Consider the following 11,458-nt stretch of genomic DNA (forward strand, 5'->3'; position numbering starts at 1 on the left):
CAACACCAGAGCTGAGATCAAACGAAGAATAACCGCTGTTTCATTGGACTAAGAAAGCCATTGAGTAGTAAAGTCTTCTCTCGAGGGATCAAAGTATTGCTATATAAGACGCTTATCATCACCTTGGCTCGGTTCGAGAGAAAAGTTCTTCGTGTGATCTACGGTCCCTACGGTATGCATCAAAGGGGAGTGGAGAAGAAGATGGAACGATGAGCTGTACAGCGATGTAGACATAGCTAGAAGGGTAAAAGTCCAACGACTAAGATGGCTGAGTCACGTAGAGCGGGAATGGAAACCTATGCTCCAGCCTGGAAAGTCTTCGAATCCACACCCACAGGACAGCTCAGTAGAAGAAGACCGCGGATTAGGTAACGCGCACAAGTGGAAGGTGACGTCACCCAACTTGGAGCTCGAAACTGGAGACATATAGCTAGGGACAGAGCTAGATGGAGAAGTTTGTTGGGTGAGGCCCTAGTTCACACAGGATCCATAGGTCGCTGGTTCATATCCGGATCGAAGGACCAAATGTTATGTCTTAGTTTTTTGTTATAAAAATTAGCAAAAACAGAACAAAGAAATAAATAATCAACCACTTTGTAGAAATCTAATTTTGAATTATATTTTTAGTCACAAGACTATGTACAATCGATCATACAACAATTCCATTAATTATTTGTCATGTAGCTCATTTGTGGACTGTATTTGATATTTTTTAAAAGGTTTGTTTCCTTCAAACCACCTTAAGTAAGTAAGTTATACAATTCTTTTTCATATAGATATATGATTTCTTGGAAATTTCATAGAAAATTTTGAAAGTTTACAGATCTCCCTAAAAATCTATAGACCTCTTTTTTTCAGAATTAGAAGTCTCCCTTTCATTCATAAACCTACTTTTTAAGAAAATGTCAAGACATAAATTTCATATTTCAAGATATCGCTTGTTATTTCAAGACATCTCTTGATATTTCAAGATATTAACATAAAACACCTTCACATAGGATCTCATTGTAGTTTTAAGAATCTTCAGGCTTGTAAGTTGTTGTTTGTGATTTCAAAATCTCACTTGATATTTCAAGAGATTTGAAGAAATCTCTTAGTCTATGATTTCCGAGTTAATTTCTTTGTAATTTCAATGCTTGCATTAAAATTTCAAGAACTCCTTTGAAATCTGCAAACCTTCCTTAATATTTCAAGATCTCCCTAGAAATTTTCCAGGGACAGTTGATGGTCTCGAAAATATAAGACCTTCTTGTAATCAGAAAATAATACAATTTTACGATCTTCTTTGATATGTATTTCGATACCTTACTTTAAATATCAAATTAGCTTAAAATCTTCAGGTTTCTCTTTACTTTCCTTGATATTTTAAAACCTTTAAAAAAATCTCCTTCATATAGGATACCGCTGAAAATGTCAAGAGCTTTCTAGAAATCTCAAAATCTGGACATTCTTGGAAGTTTAAAGAAATTCCTAACATCTATAATCCTCTCTTGATATTTTAAGACATATCTTGTTATTTCAAGACCTTCCCAAAAATTATAACGCGTCCCTTGAAGTCTACACATCTTCAATAATTTATACCTTCTTAAAACTTCTCCTTATCACCGTTGATATTTTAAGACCTCTCTTGTGATTTCAAAACCTCCCTTGATATTTCAAGGTATCCGTAAAAATTTCAAGATTTACATTGTAATTTCAAGAACTGACTAAAAATTTCAAGGCGTTCCTTGAAGTCTACAGTTCTCATCTTATCTCAAGACTACTTGCTTCAAACTGTCTTCAAATTTCTATATTTCCTTTGAAATCTACAGACGTTCTTGGAATTTTGCAGAGACACGACAAGATTGAAATAATAATTACCTGATTTTGTGACTTTAGTTTACCAATAAATCTTGTTGATGGTCTTGTAAATTTAAGACCTTCTTGTAATTTCAAGGCTTGTTTCCTTGAAGTGTACACATCTTCAATAATTTATACCTTCTTAAAACTTCTCCAAATCACCGTTGATATTTCAAGACCTCTATTGTGATTTCAAAACCTCCCTTGATATTTCAAGGTATCCCCATTTCAAGGTATCCTTAAAAATCACCAGATCTACATCGCCCTAAAAAATTCAAGATTTAGATAACTGCCTTAAGATTTCACGGCGTTCCTTGAAGCCTACAGGCCTCAACTTCAAGACTTCCTTAAAAATGTCAAGACTTCCTTATAATTTCTAAATTTCCTTTGAAATCTACAGACCTCCCTGTAAATTTTCCAGAGACACGGCAGGAGATTGAAATAATATTCACCTAATTTTGTTATTTAAGCTTACCAACAAATCGTGTTTATGTAATACATTTTTAACCTTCTCCATAAAAAGTGGATTCGATAAAATGTTTAAAAGAACGATGTTTCTTTCGGTTGACAAATTTTTTCAAACAAAAAATTCCTCTTCAATTGCTGTTTCCGCTATAATTTTCTTCTACACACTAAACGCAAATTTCCTTTTTCTGATTTTCATTTTCTTTTATTTGTATGCCATACAACACGACACGATAAGCGAGGAAGTTTTGTACCAAATGAACCTTTGTCATAGTGAAAACATTGGACCCTGACGACAAATGGATGTTTTCTTTTCTATGATATCACAAACGAACTCCATGCTCTATCGAACAGATTTACCTCCTGGACAATATTGCTATATCCTGAAAATGGAAAGACACCAAAAGAAATACAAACAAAAAAAAATGAAAAGAAACGAATTAAAACTCTCTTCATGTCCTTGTCCATCCGTGTGTCGTCCTCGTCAACCTATAAAGGCAAAGTTTGCATATACTCATATACCTCCTACTGCCTGCGTTCAGTTTGTTCCTTGTTAGTTCGATATCCTGGCCTCTGGTATGGTTTTATGGTAAACCCTTTTCATTTCAGCAATGTCCTCTTTCTCTATACACACACACATTTGTATAAACTCGTATAATGGTGTCCAAAAGAAGACGAAGGAAATTTGTTAAATGGTTAAAACCTAATCAATCTTCCTCCGCATGGTTTTTCTTTATTTCTTTTTCTTCTCCTTTTCGGTTTTTTCTCCTTTTTCTGCATAGTTTTGAAATATCCGTGTTGTTTTTCGTTTATCAAATTTTTCATTTCATTTTTTTGTTTAGTCAAACCGAAGGAAATTTAAGTTCGAGACTAGGTCGCACGTATTTCCTGTTGATTGTCAAAAAATAAGTGCCTGGCAATTTTTCTTCGTCCTTTTTGGTCAAATTTAATATCTTAGGGTTTGTAACTTGTGTAGGTTAAATTTAAGGAAGTTGTGAATTGCTTCTTTAAGCTTTTCATATAAATCTTCAAGAAAAATAGGATCTTCCTTGAGGAACCCCTACGAAACCTTTACACCTACAAAATTTGTACCCCAAGTTCAGTGACGAAAAAAAAACATCAGATCAGATATTTGGTTTGAACGCGACTTATTTTGAGTTTTGAAAAAGTGCAAACTGAAATGATATCTACCACTTCTTGGCAAGATGAAAGACGAAAACCACCCCAGGTGACAGGTACCTAACAGTGATTGATGTCTAAGTGAGTTTAAGCATCTTTTTTTTCTTTTTTTTGTGTGGATGTTTTTCGTTGGTTTATTCTTAGAGTTGGAGGAAAGAGCAATGTGCCCACAGCTTCCACAGAGAACAGAAGCAATTTCAAGTCCTGACAGAAAAACTGAAAAAGCATTTTCTTTTGATGGGAAAAAGATTTTCGTGCTTTGTTTTGTAAATGAAACTAGTAGGTACTCTAAACTCGTATCGTATATTTGAATGTACGATTGTGTTTTGAATTTAGGAAAATTCACTTCGCAAAATTTGTTTTCTTCGAAATGGTGTGTGGGTGTGTTCAAAGAGTTTATATATCGTCACATCACTCAAGGCTTTCCAATTTAATCAAGTTTCGTGTCTTTAATCTTTTGGGGGATGGTGTACTCCAATAGATTTAACATTTTTAGTTGTGTTTTATTTTATTGAATTAAATTGTTGAACTTTTATGAACTCAAGGCTCTTGAAGAACTGCATTTTGTCTATCGGTCTAAAGGGTGTGCCTATATAGTAAAACTATACATTTTTTTTCATTAAACTTCATTTCAATTGAAATTCAAAACTAAAGTTTATTTTTTGAACAAAGTGCAAAATATTAAATTGATTTCTTTTTTGTTTTTATGTATTTTTTTATTTGTTGTTGTTGTTCGTTCGCATGAATACGATTTAAAGTTTTCTCATTCTCATTCAATAATTTACGAAGTTGTCTTTGGAAGGAAAAAAGGAAACTTTTTCAATTTACTTGAATTTTATGTGGACGAAGGAGATTCAGAAAAGAAGAATGTAAATATTACGCATAGAATAATATTTTTTATTATTTTCACTTGCTTTGTGTTTATGTTTATGGTGTCTATGTATGAAGTTGGAAAGGGAATTATTGCTCCTTTTTTTCTTTTCATTGTTTTATATTATGTTGATGCAAAAAAGTTGAGTTTTTGTTTTGTTTAGTAGATTTTTCGTAATTTTTTCGAGTCATAAATAAGATTCAAAGAAAATTTGAAAAATGTTCAAAGATTTTTTGTTTTGTTCTTTCGATACAAATATAACGGTATATGATTTGTATGGAGAAGTTTCCAATAAAAAGTTTGGCAGGATTTTTGTAGGTCGCTTACAAGAATACATAAGTATGTAAGTCCTACAGATACTTACTTAAGGTGGCGCTACAGTCCTGTATGAACAAGGGCCTCACCCAACAAACTTTTCCATTTAGCTCGGTCCCTAGCAAGATGTCTCCAGTTTCGCTCTCCAATTGTGCGCACCACTTGATCCGCGGTCTTCCTCTACAGAGCTGTCCCGTGGTTGTGGATTCTAAGACTTTTCGGGCCGGAGCATTGGTTTCCATGCGCTCTACGTGACCCACCCATCATAGTCGTTGGACTTTTACCCTTCTGGCCCGTACAACTCGTCGTTCCATCTTCTTCTCCACTCTCAATGCATACGGGACCGTAGATCACACGAAGAACTTTTCTCTCGAACCGACCCAAGGTTCTTTTGTCATATGCTTCTGCAACGTAGAGCAGGACGCCGATGATAAGGGTCTTATATAGCAACACTTTGGTCCTAAGAGAGATTGCTTTGCAACTCAATTGCTTTCTTAATCCAAAGAAACAGCGGTTAACAAGAGTTACTCTTCGTTTTCTACATTTACAGCGGAGCCTTAGGTAGACAAAGTCCGTGACTACTTCAAAGTTACGTCTGTCGATTGTGACGTTTTGACCAAAACGTCGGTGTTGTATGTCCTTTCTAGACGACAGCATGTACTTTGTTTTGCCCTCATTAACCGTTAAACCCATTTTTGCCACCTCTGCCTCAATACTCACAAAAGCCGCATTGACATCACACTGAATTCTTCCGATTATGTCAATGTCATCAGCATATGCCAGTAATTGGATAGAATTTTGAAAGATAGTGCCTCTAGTGTTGACATGTGAGCTCTGCGCTATTCTTTCAAGCACGATGTTAAAAAAACCACATGACAGCGCACCACTTTGTAGAAAACATTTTATGACATCGAAAGGTTCTGTTAAAATGTTTCCAACCTTTATTAAGCAGCGTCAATTCTCCATGAGCATCCTGCACAAACGGACGAGTTTGACGGGGATGCCAAAACTAGACATGGCTCTATACAGCTCGTCCATGTAGTTGCTGTCATATGCGGCCTTGAAATCGATGAAAAGATTGTGGGTGTCGATTTGGTGCTCTTGAGTTTTTTCCAGGATCTGCCGTAATGTGAATATTTGATCAACTGTGGACTTTCCTGGTCTAAAACCACACTGATAAGGACCTATCAGGTTGTTGACGATGGGCTTTAGACGCTCACATATTATGGCAGAGAAGATTTTCTAAGCGATGTTAAGTAGACTGATTCCCTATAGTTGGTGCAGTTTAGAGGTTCCCCTTTTTTTTCAGGATCGGGCAAACAATACTGAGATTCCATTCATCGGGCATGCTTTCTTCTGACCATATCTTATTGATAAGTTGTCTCCAGCTGCTTTAAAGAGCTCGGCATTCAAGCCATCCGCTCCAGCGGCTTTATTAGACTTCAGCTTAGATATAGCAATCTTTACTTCGTCTAAGTCGGATGGACTTGATTGTTGGCTTTCGTTGACTATGTTTAATGGATCATCCTGCCTGACAGTGGAATTCAGTTCGTCGTCGCTGTTATACAGTCTGCAGAAGTGGTCCTTCCATATCTTCAGCATTGTCTACGGTACCACTATGATGTTTCCACTTTCGTCTTTGCAGCCTTCAGTTCTAGGTTTATCTACCTATGAATTTCGTTTCACCTGTTCATAAAACTTTCAAACATCATTCCTGCTTTTAAACCTCTGAACATCCTTGACTACACGCTTCTCATGCCCTCCTTTTTCCTTCTGAGAAGTCGGCGTTTCTCTCGCCTCTTCTGCTCATAGAGCTTATGAGCAGCTGTCGTTCTTTTATTGCATCTTGGCAAAGTTGCCACTGGTTTTCGATACATTTTGTTGGCGGCAGAGAACTTCGAGAGAGGTTACTTGTAACTCGGTCGGAAAAGGATTTGTCGATCTCTTGCGATTGTAGCCGTTCGACGTTTTACCTTCTCCAAGCACCTCCCTGTTTTGCCTTGGATCTGGAAATCCGAAGTGGTACCTTGGCTACAACGAGGTAGTGGTCCCAGTCAATGTTAGCTCCTCGGATGCTTTAAACGTGTCTGGCGTGGATCGCAATATGGTCAATCTAGTTGACGGTAGATTGAACTTTAGAATCCAAGTTCCTTTGTGGATGTTGAGGTGTGGAAAACGCGTAGTGGCTACCATGACGTTTCGCCCCGCAGCAAAATCTATGAGCCTAAATCCATTGTCGGAAGTGTTGTCGTGCAGGCTGTTCTTCTTGATTATTCCACCAAAGATGTCTTTCCTTCATAGCTTGCCATTAAAATCGCGAAGGACTATTTTAATATCGTAGCTAGGACACTCCTTATATGTTTTTATCTTAGAGCCTACAGATACATGTATTTAGTATTAAGTGCTGATATCACTTTATGCTTAAACAAATTTAGGGGATTATTTAATTGTTTATAAGTTGTTTCTTCCTTTTTAATTTTACTTTTACTGAAAAAGAAGACTCTCTAATCTTCACCAAATATGGAGGAATCTTCTCTACCGTAATAAACTTTCAAAAGCCAACTGTCCAAAACCTGCTCCTTTTCAGTGTGAATTTAGACGAGAAAAGTTTACAGTCGAGCAAATATTCATATTTCAGCCGATTCTAGAAAAACCCCAGGAATATCAAACTGACACCTGATTTCTAGTAGTCTTATACGAGTAGAATCTCTGCTTAACTCTTCCGTTTGTGCAGGATGATATTGGACAATTTAGTTGGGAACAGCTTAACCGATTTTTTTCATGTCTACACAAGGTAATGTGATTTACTTAACATTATCCTTAAAAGAAAAGTGCAGAGCTCCGACGTCAACACTAAAGGTACTATCTTCCAAAAGTCTATCCAATTATTCGCATATGCTAGTTACATTGACATATTCGGGACAACTCAGGGCTTTTGTTAGTATTGAGGAAGAGGCGTCAAAAATAGGTTTAGTTGTTAATGAGAGGAAAACGAAACGTGAGAGGTTGATTATGCTGATATGATTTAGATCGTTAAAGAAGAATACTCCTAGTTAATTCTTGCGTTTTCGAGACAGATTAAGAACTGTTTCCTCCTCTTTCTCGTCCATACAGCTTCTGCAAAAGTCATTTCAGAATACGCCTACTCGCTTGGCATGCTTTCTTATTAGACAGTGTCCGGTTATGACACCTATTATCGAGCTAATATGCGATCTGGTTAGAGATAGCAAGCATTTTGAACGTTTTAAATCCAGTGTTGGCCAGATGTTTTTTGTGGCTTGACACGTGGTGATGTTGTTCTACCTGTTGCCTGCCTTTCTCACGGCGTCTTGAATTAGCAACAGTTTACAAGTAGCGATTGGTATGCCAGTACTTGCCAAACGTACTGTACCGTTCCTGGCGAGTTCATCTGCCTTACAGTTTGCTGGAATGTCTCTATGGCCCGGCACCCCGCAAAGGTGAATATTAAACTGTTGCGCCATCTCCATTAGAGATGATCGAGACTGTTATAGAGTTTGTAGAGACAGAGTCCAGTGATTTGAAAGCAGCCTGACTATCTGAGAAAATACGTTTTTGTTTTAAGCCAGGACAAGACTTCATTTATCGCCGAAAGTTCCGCTTGGAACACGCTACAAAGATTGGGAAGATGGATTGTTGCAGCTATTTGTTTGCTAAATATGTCAAAAGGTGTTAGGTAGAGCAAGCCGCAGACGGCGTCGTGCGAAGCGATTCGCTTATACATAGGCAAGCTGAACGTTGGACTTTATTTAGCTTATCCCTTTTTATATCTTTCTCTAAAGCAGTCCACCATACTGCCACCGTACGTTAAAATCGGTCCGATGTGTATAGCCAATGCGTGATTCTGGGTTGTAAGCCCCATTTATTACCAATAGCTTTTTTGCAAGAAAAGAGAGCTACAGTAGCTTTTTTTGACTCTTTCCTGTACGTTTCGTTTCCAATTTAGTTTTTTGTCTAAGACAAGACCCAGGTATTTAGACTCGTCTAAGAACTTTATTAGGATTCCTTTAATAAAGGGAGGGTTGACAAATGGACTTTTGTATTTCCTCGAAAATAAGACCAGATCGGTCTTGCGTGGGTTAACACCCAGTCCACACCGATCAGCCCAAAGAATTAGTCTGTCTAAATTATTGTGTAAGAGTTCTTTTAAAGTGTTAAGATGCTTTCCTGAAACTGATATAGCATAGTCGTCGCATAGGCGATCACCCTGAAACCATCCGCATCCAGACTAGTTATGATTTCATTTACCTCTAGGTTCCAGAGGAGAAGGGGTGGAACACCTCTACTAAAGAATCGTCCGCCAAAAGAGTTGGCAGTTTTGAGTTAATTGTTCTGCTAGTAAGCATTAAATGAATTAACTCCTGAAGCGAACTCTCTACATTTAGAGATGTCAGTGCAGAAGTGATTGCAGATGTGTTCACGTTGTTAAAGGTACCTTCGATGTCAAGGAAAGCAACCATAGTGAACTCTTTATGATGGAGGGAATATTCGACTGATTTTACCGATTAACCTTTACAGTAGGCATGTTGAGACAAAGACAGAAGTCTTGTATCAATACTTGCCCTTAAATGGATATCAATCAATCTTTCCAAGGTCTTAAGAAGGAATGATGATAGACTTACAGGTCGTATAGATCTTTAGGACTCACTTGCGAGCATTTACCTGCCTTGGGTATAAAAACAACTTTAACTTCTCTCCATACCGATTGAATTGGGACCAGGTAAAGACAGCTGGTAAAAATTGCCTCAAAGATTGGTGGAATTATGTCAGAAGTCTTTTGGAACTCGGTTGGTATAATTCCATTTAGTCCTGCAGATTTAAATATTTTGAATCTGTTGAGATCCCATTGTAGCTTGTCCCAAGTTTCGGTAAGAGAACTACCAGGAAAGTGAGTGTCCAATAGTAAGTTCAGCGATTAATTACTTGAATTTGTATAGGAGCCGTCTGCATTTTTCAAGCAGCTTGGCATAGCTGGATTAGTTGAAAGAATTTTCCGTAACCTAGAGGCTTCAGAAGTTTCTTCTATCATGCCAAAGAAGGATCGCCAAGAGAATCGCTTCGATTTTCTTTAGTGCCTTCTTGTAGATTCTTAGGGATTCTTTGTAGGAATCCCAGTGAGAGGCTAGTTTTGCGGACAAGCAGTTTTAAGCGATCTGTTTATAGCTGAGGTGAGGTCATTGACTTTGTTGTCAAGTTCGTTTTTTGACAACAAATTCATCGGTGATACCTTTTCCGACCCTTCTAGAGCGGCGTGCTTTCTGCATCGTCATTCTGCACAAACGGATAAGTTTGACAGGGATACCAAAACTACACATTGCTCAGTAGAGCTCTTCCCTATAGATGCTGTCATACGCGGCTTAAAAGTCGATAAAGAGATGGTGGATATCGATTCGAAGTACGTAGGTTTTTCCAAGATCTGCTGTAGTGTGATTATTTGGTCGATAGTGGACTTTTCTAGTCTGAAAAGATAAGAACCAATCAGGTTGTTGACATAATACGGCAGAGAGGATCTTATACGCAATGTTAAGGAGACTGATGCCTTCGTAGTTGGCGCAGTTTAGAGGGTTTCCTTTCTTATATTGTATCGGGTGCACTATGCTGAGATTCCACTCATCGGGCATTCTTTTTTCCGACCATATTTTGCAGATGAGTTGGTGCATGCTCCGTACCAAGTCGTCGCCTGCTGCTTTGAATAGTTTGGCAGCTTTGTTTGACTTAAGTTAAGATATAGCTATCTTCACTTCGTTGGCAGCGATGGCGAAGGGCGGGTAGGCGGAATTGTTGATAAGCGTCGCCGAGGTTGAGTGGTTCTATCTCCGTTACAGCGGAATTCGGTTCGTCATCGCCGTTATATAATTTGGAGAAGTGATCTTTCCATATTCTCAGCATCGACTGCGGTTCTACTACGATATTCCCCTGAACGTCTTTACAGGCTTCGGTGTCGTGCGTCCATCGCAATGTGGTCAAACTGGTTGACAGGTGATTGATCAGGAGATTTCCATGTCCTCTTGTGGATATTGAGATGTGTGAACTGCTTACTATCTGCCACAACATCTCGCTCAGCAGCAAAATCGATTAGCCTTCATCCGGATTGTCGTGATGCGTTCGCTCACACTGTTGTTGTTGTTGAATTTTGGCAGAAGCACTTTTATGTGGAAAAATTATCTTTCTGGTAAATATATCGCAAGAATCAGTGTCTGAAAAATTTCTCAGGTGGTAAAAAATCCAATATTTCACTGTTGTAATAGTTTTGAAATCTTCCTTTCTTTTTAAACCTGAGTTTCCTCCAAATTAATAGGATTTATTTATTCTGGAAACAAATTCAACCAACTTTAAGTCAGACTAAGTTAAATTATTTGACTTTATCATGGTTACCGAAACTTTAAAAAAAAGTTTTGATTCACAACAGTTTTTGAGATACTTAAATATTTCAATTGTAATTTTTGAGTAAACCATTACCGACTACCCCTGAAACATTTTGAATTTTTATTTTTTTGGTTAACTCCACAGTTTTACTTGAAAAATTACTATTCCTTTCAAACCCTTCTGCCGAAAACCACTTGAATTACTTATTTAGATGATTTCTGCATTTTAAAGGTTATGTTCTTCTAACTTCAATTATTTATTCTTAATAATAGATAGTGCGTATAAATACAAACAAATTGCTTAACTTTTGTTTAAAAAATCTCAGAGGTTTCCGTATTCTCAGAAATACATCAACCAAATTTCTCAAAACCATTTCTCAGATTTCAAGTCAAATCTTTGGAAATA

The sequence above is a fragment of the Eupeodes corollae genome, chromosome 3 (assembly GCF_945859685.1).
Source record: "Eupeodes corollae chromosome 3, idEupCoro1.1, whole genome shotgun sequence".
In the NCBI taxonomy this organism is placed as follows: Eukaryota; Metazoa; Arthropoda; class Insecta; order Diptera; family Syrphidae; genus Eupeodes; species Eupeodes corollae.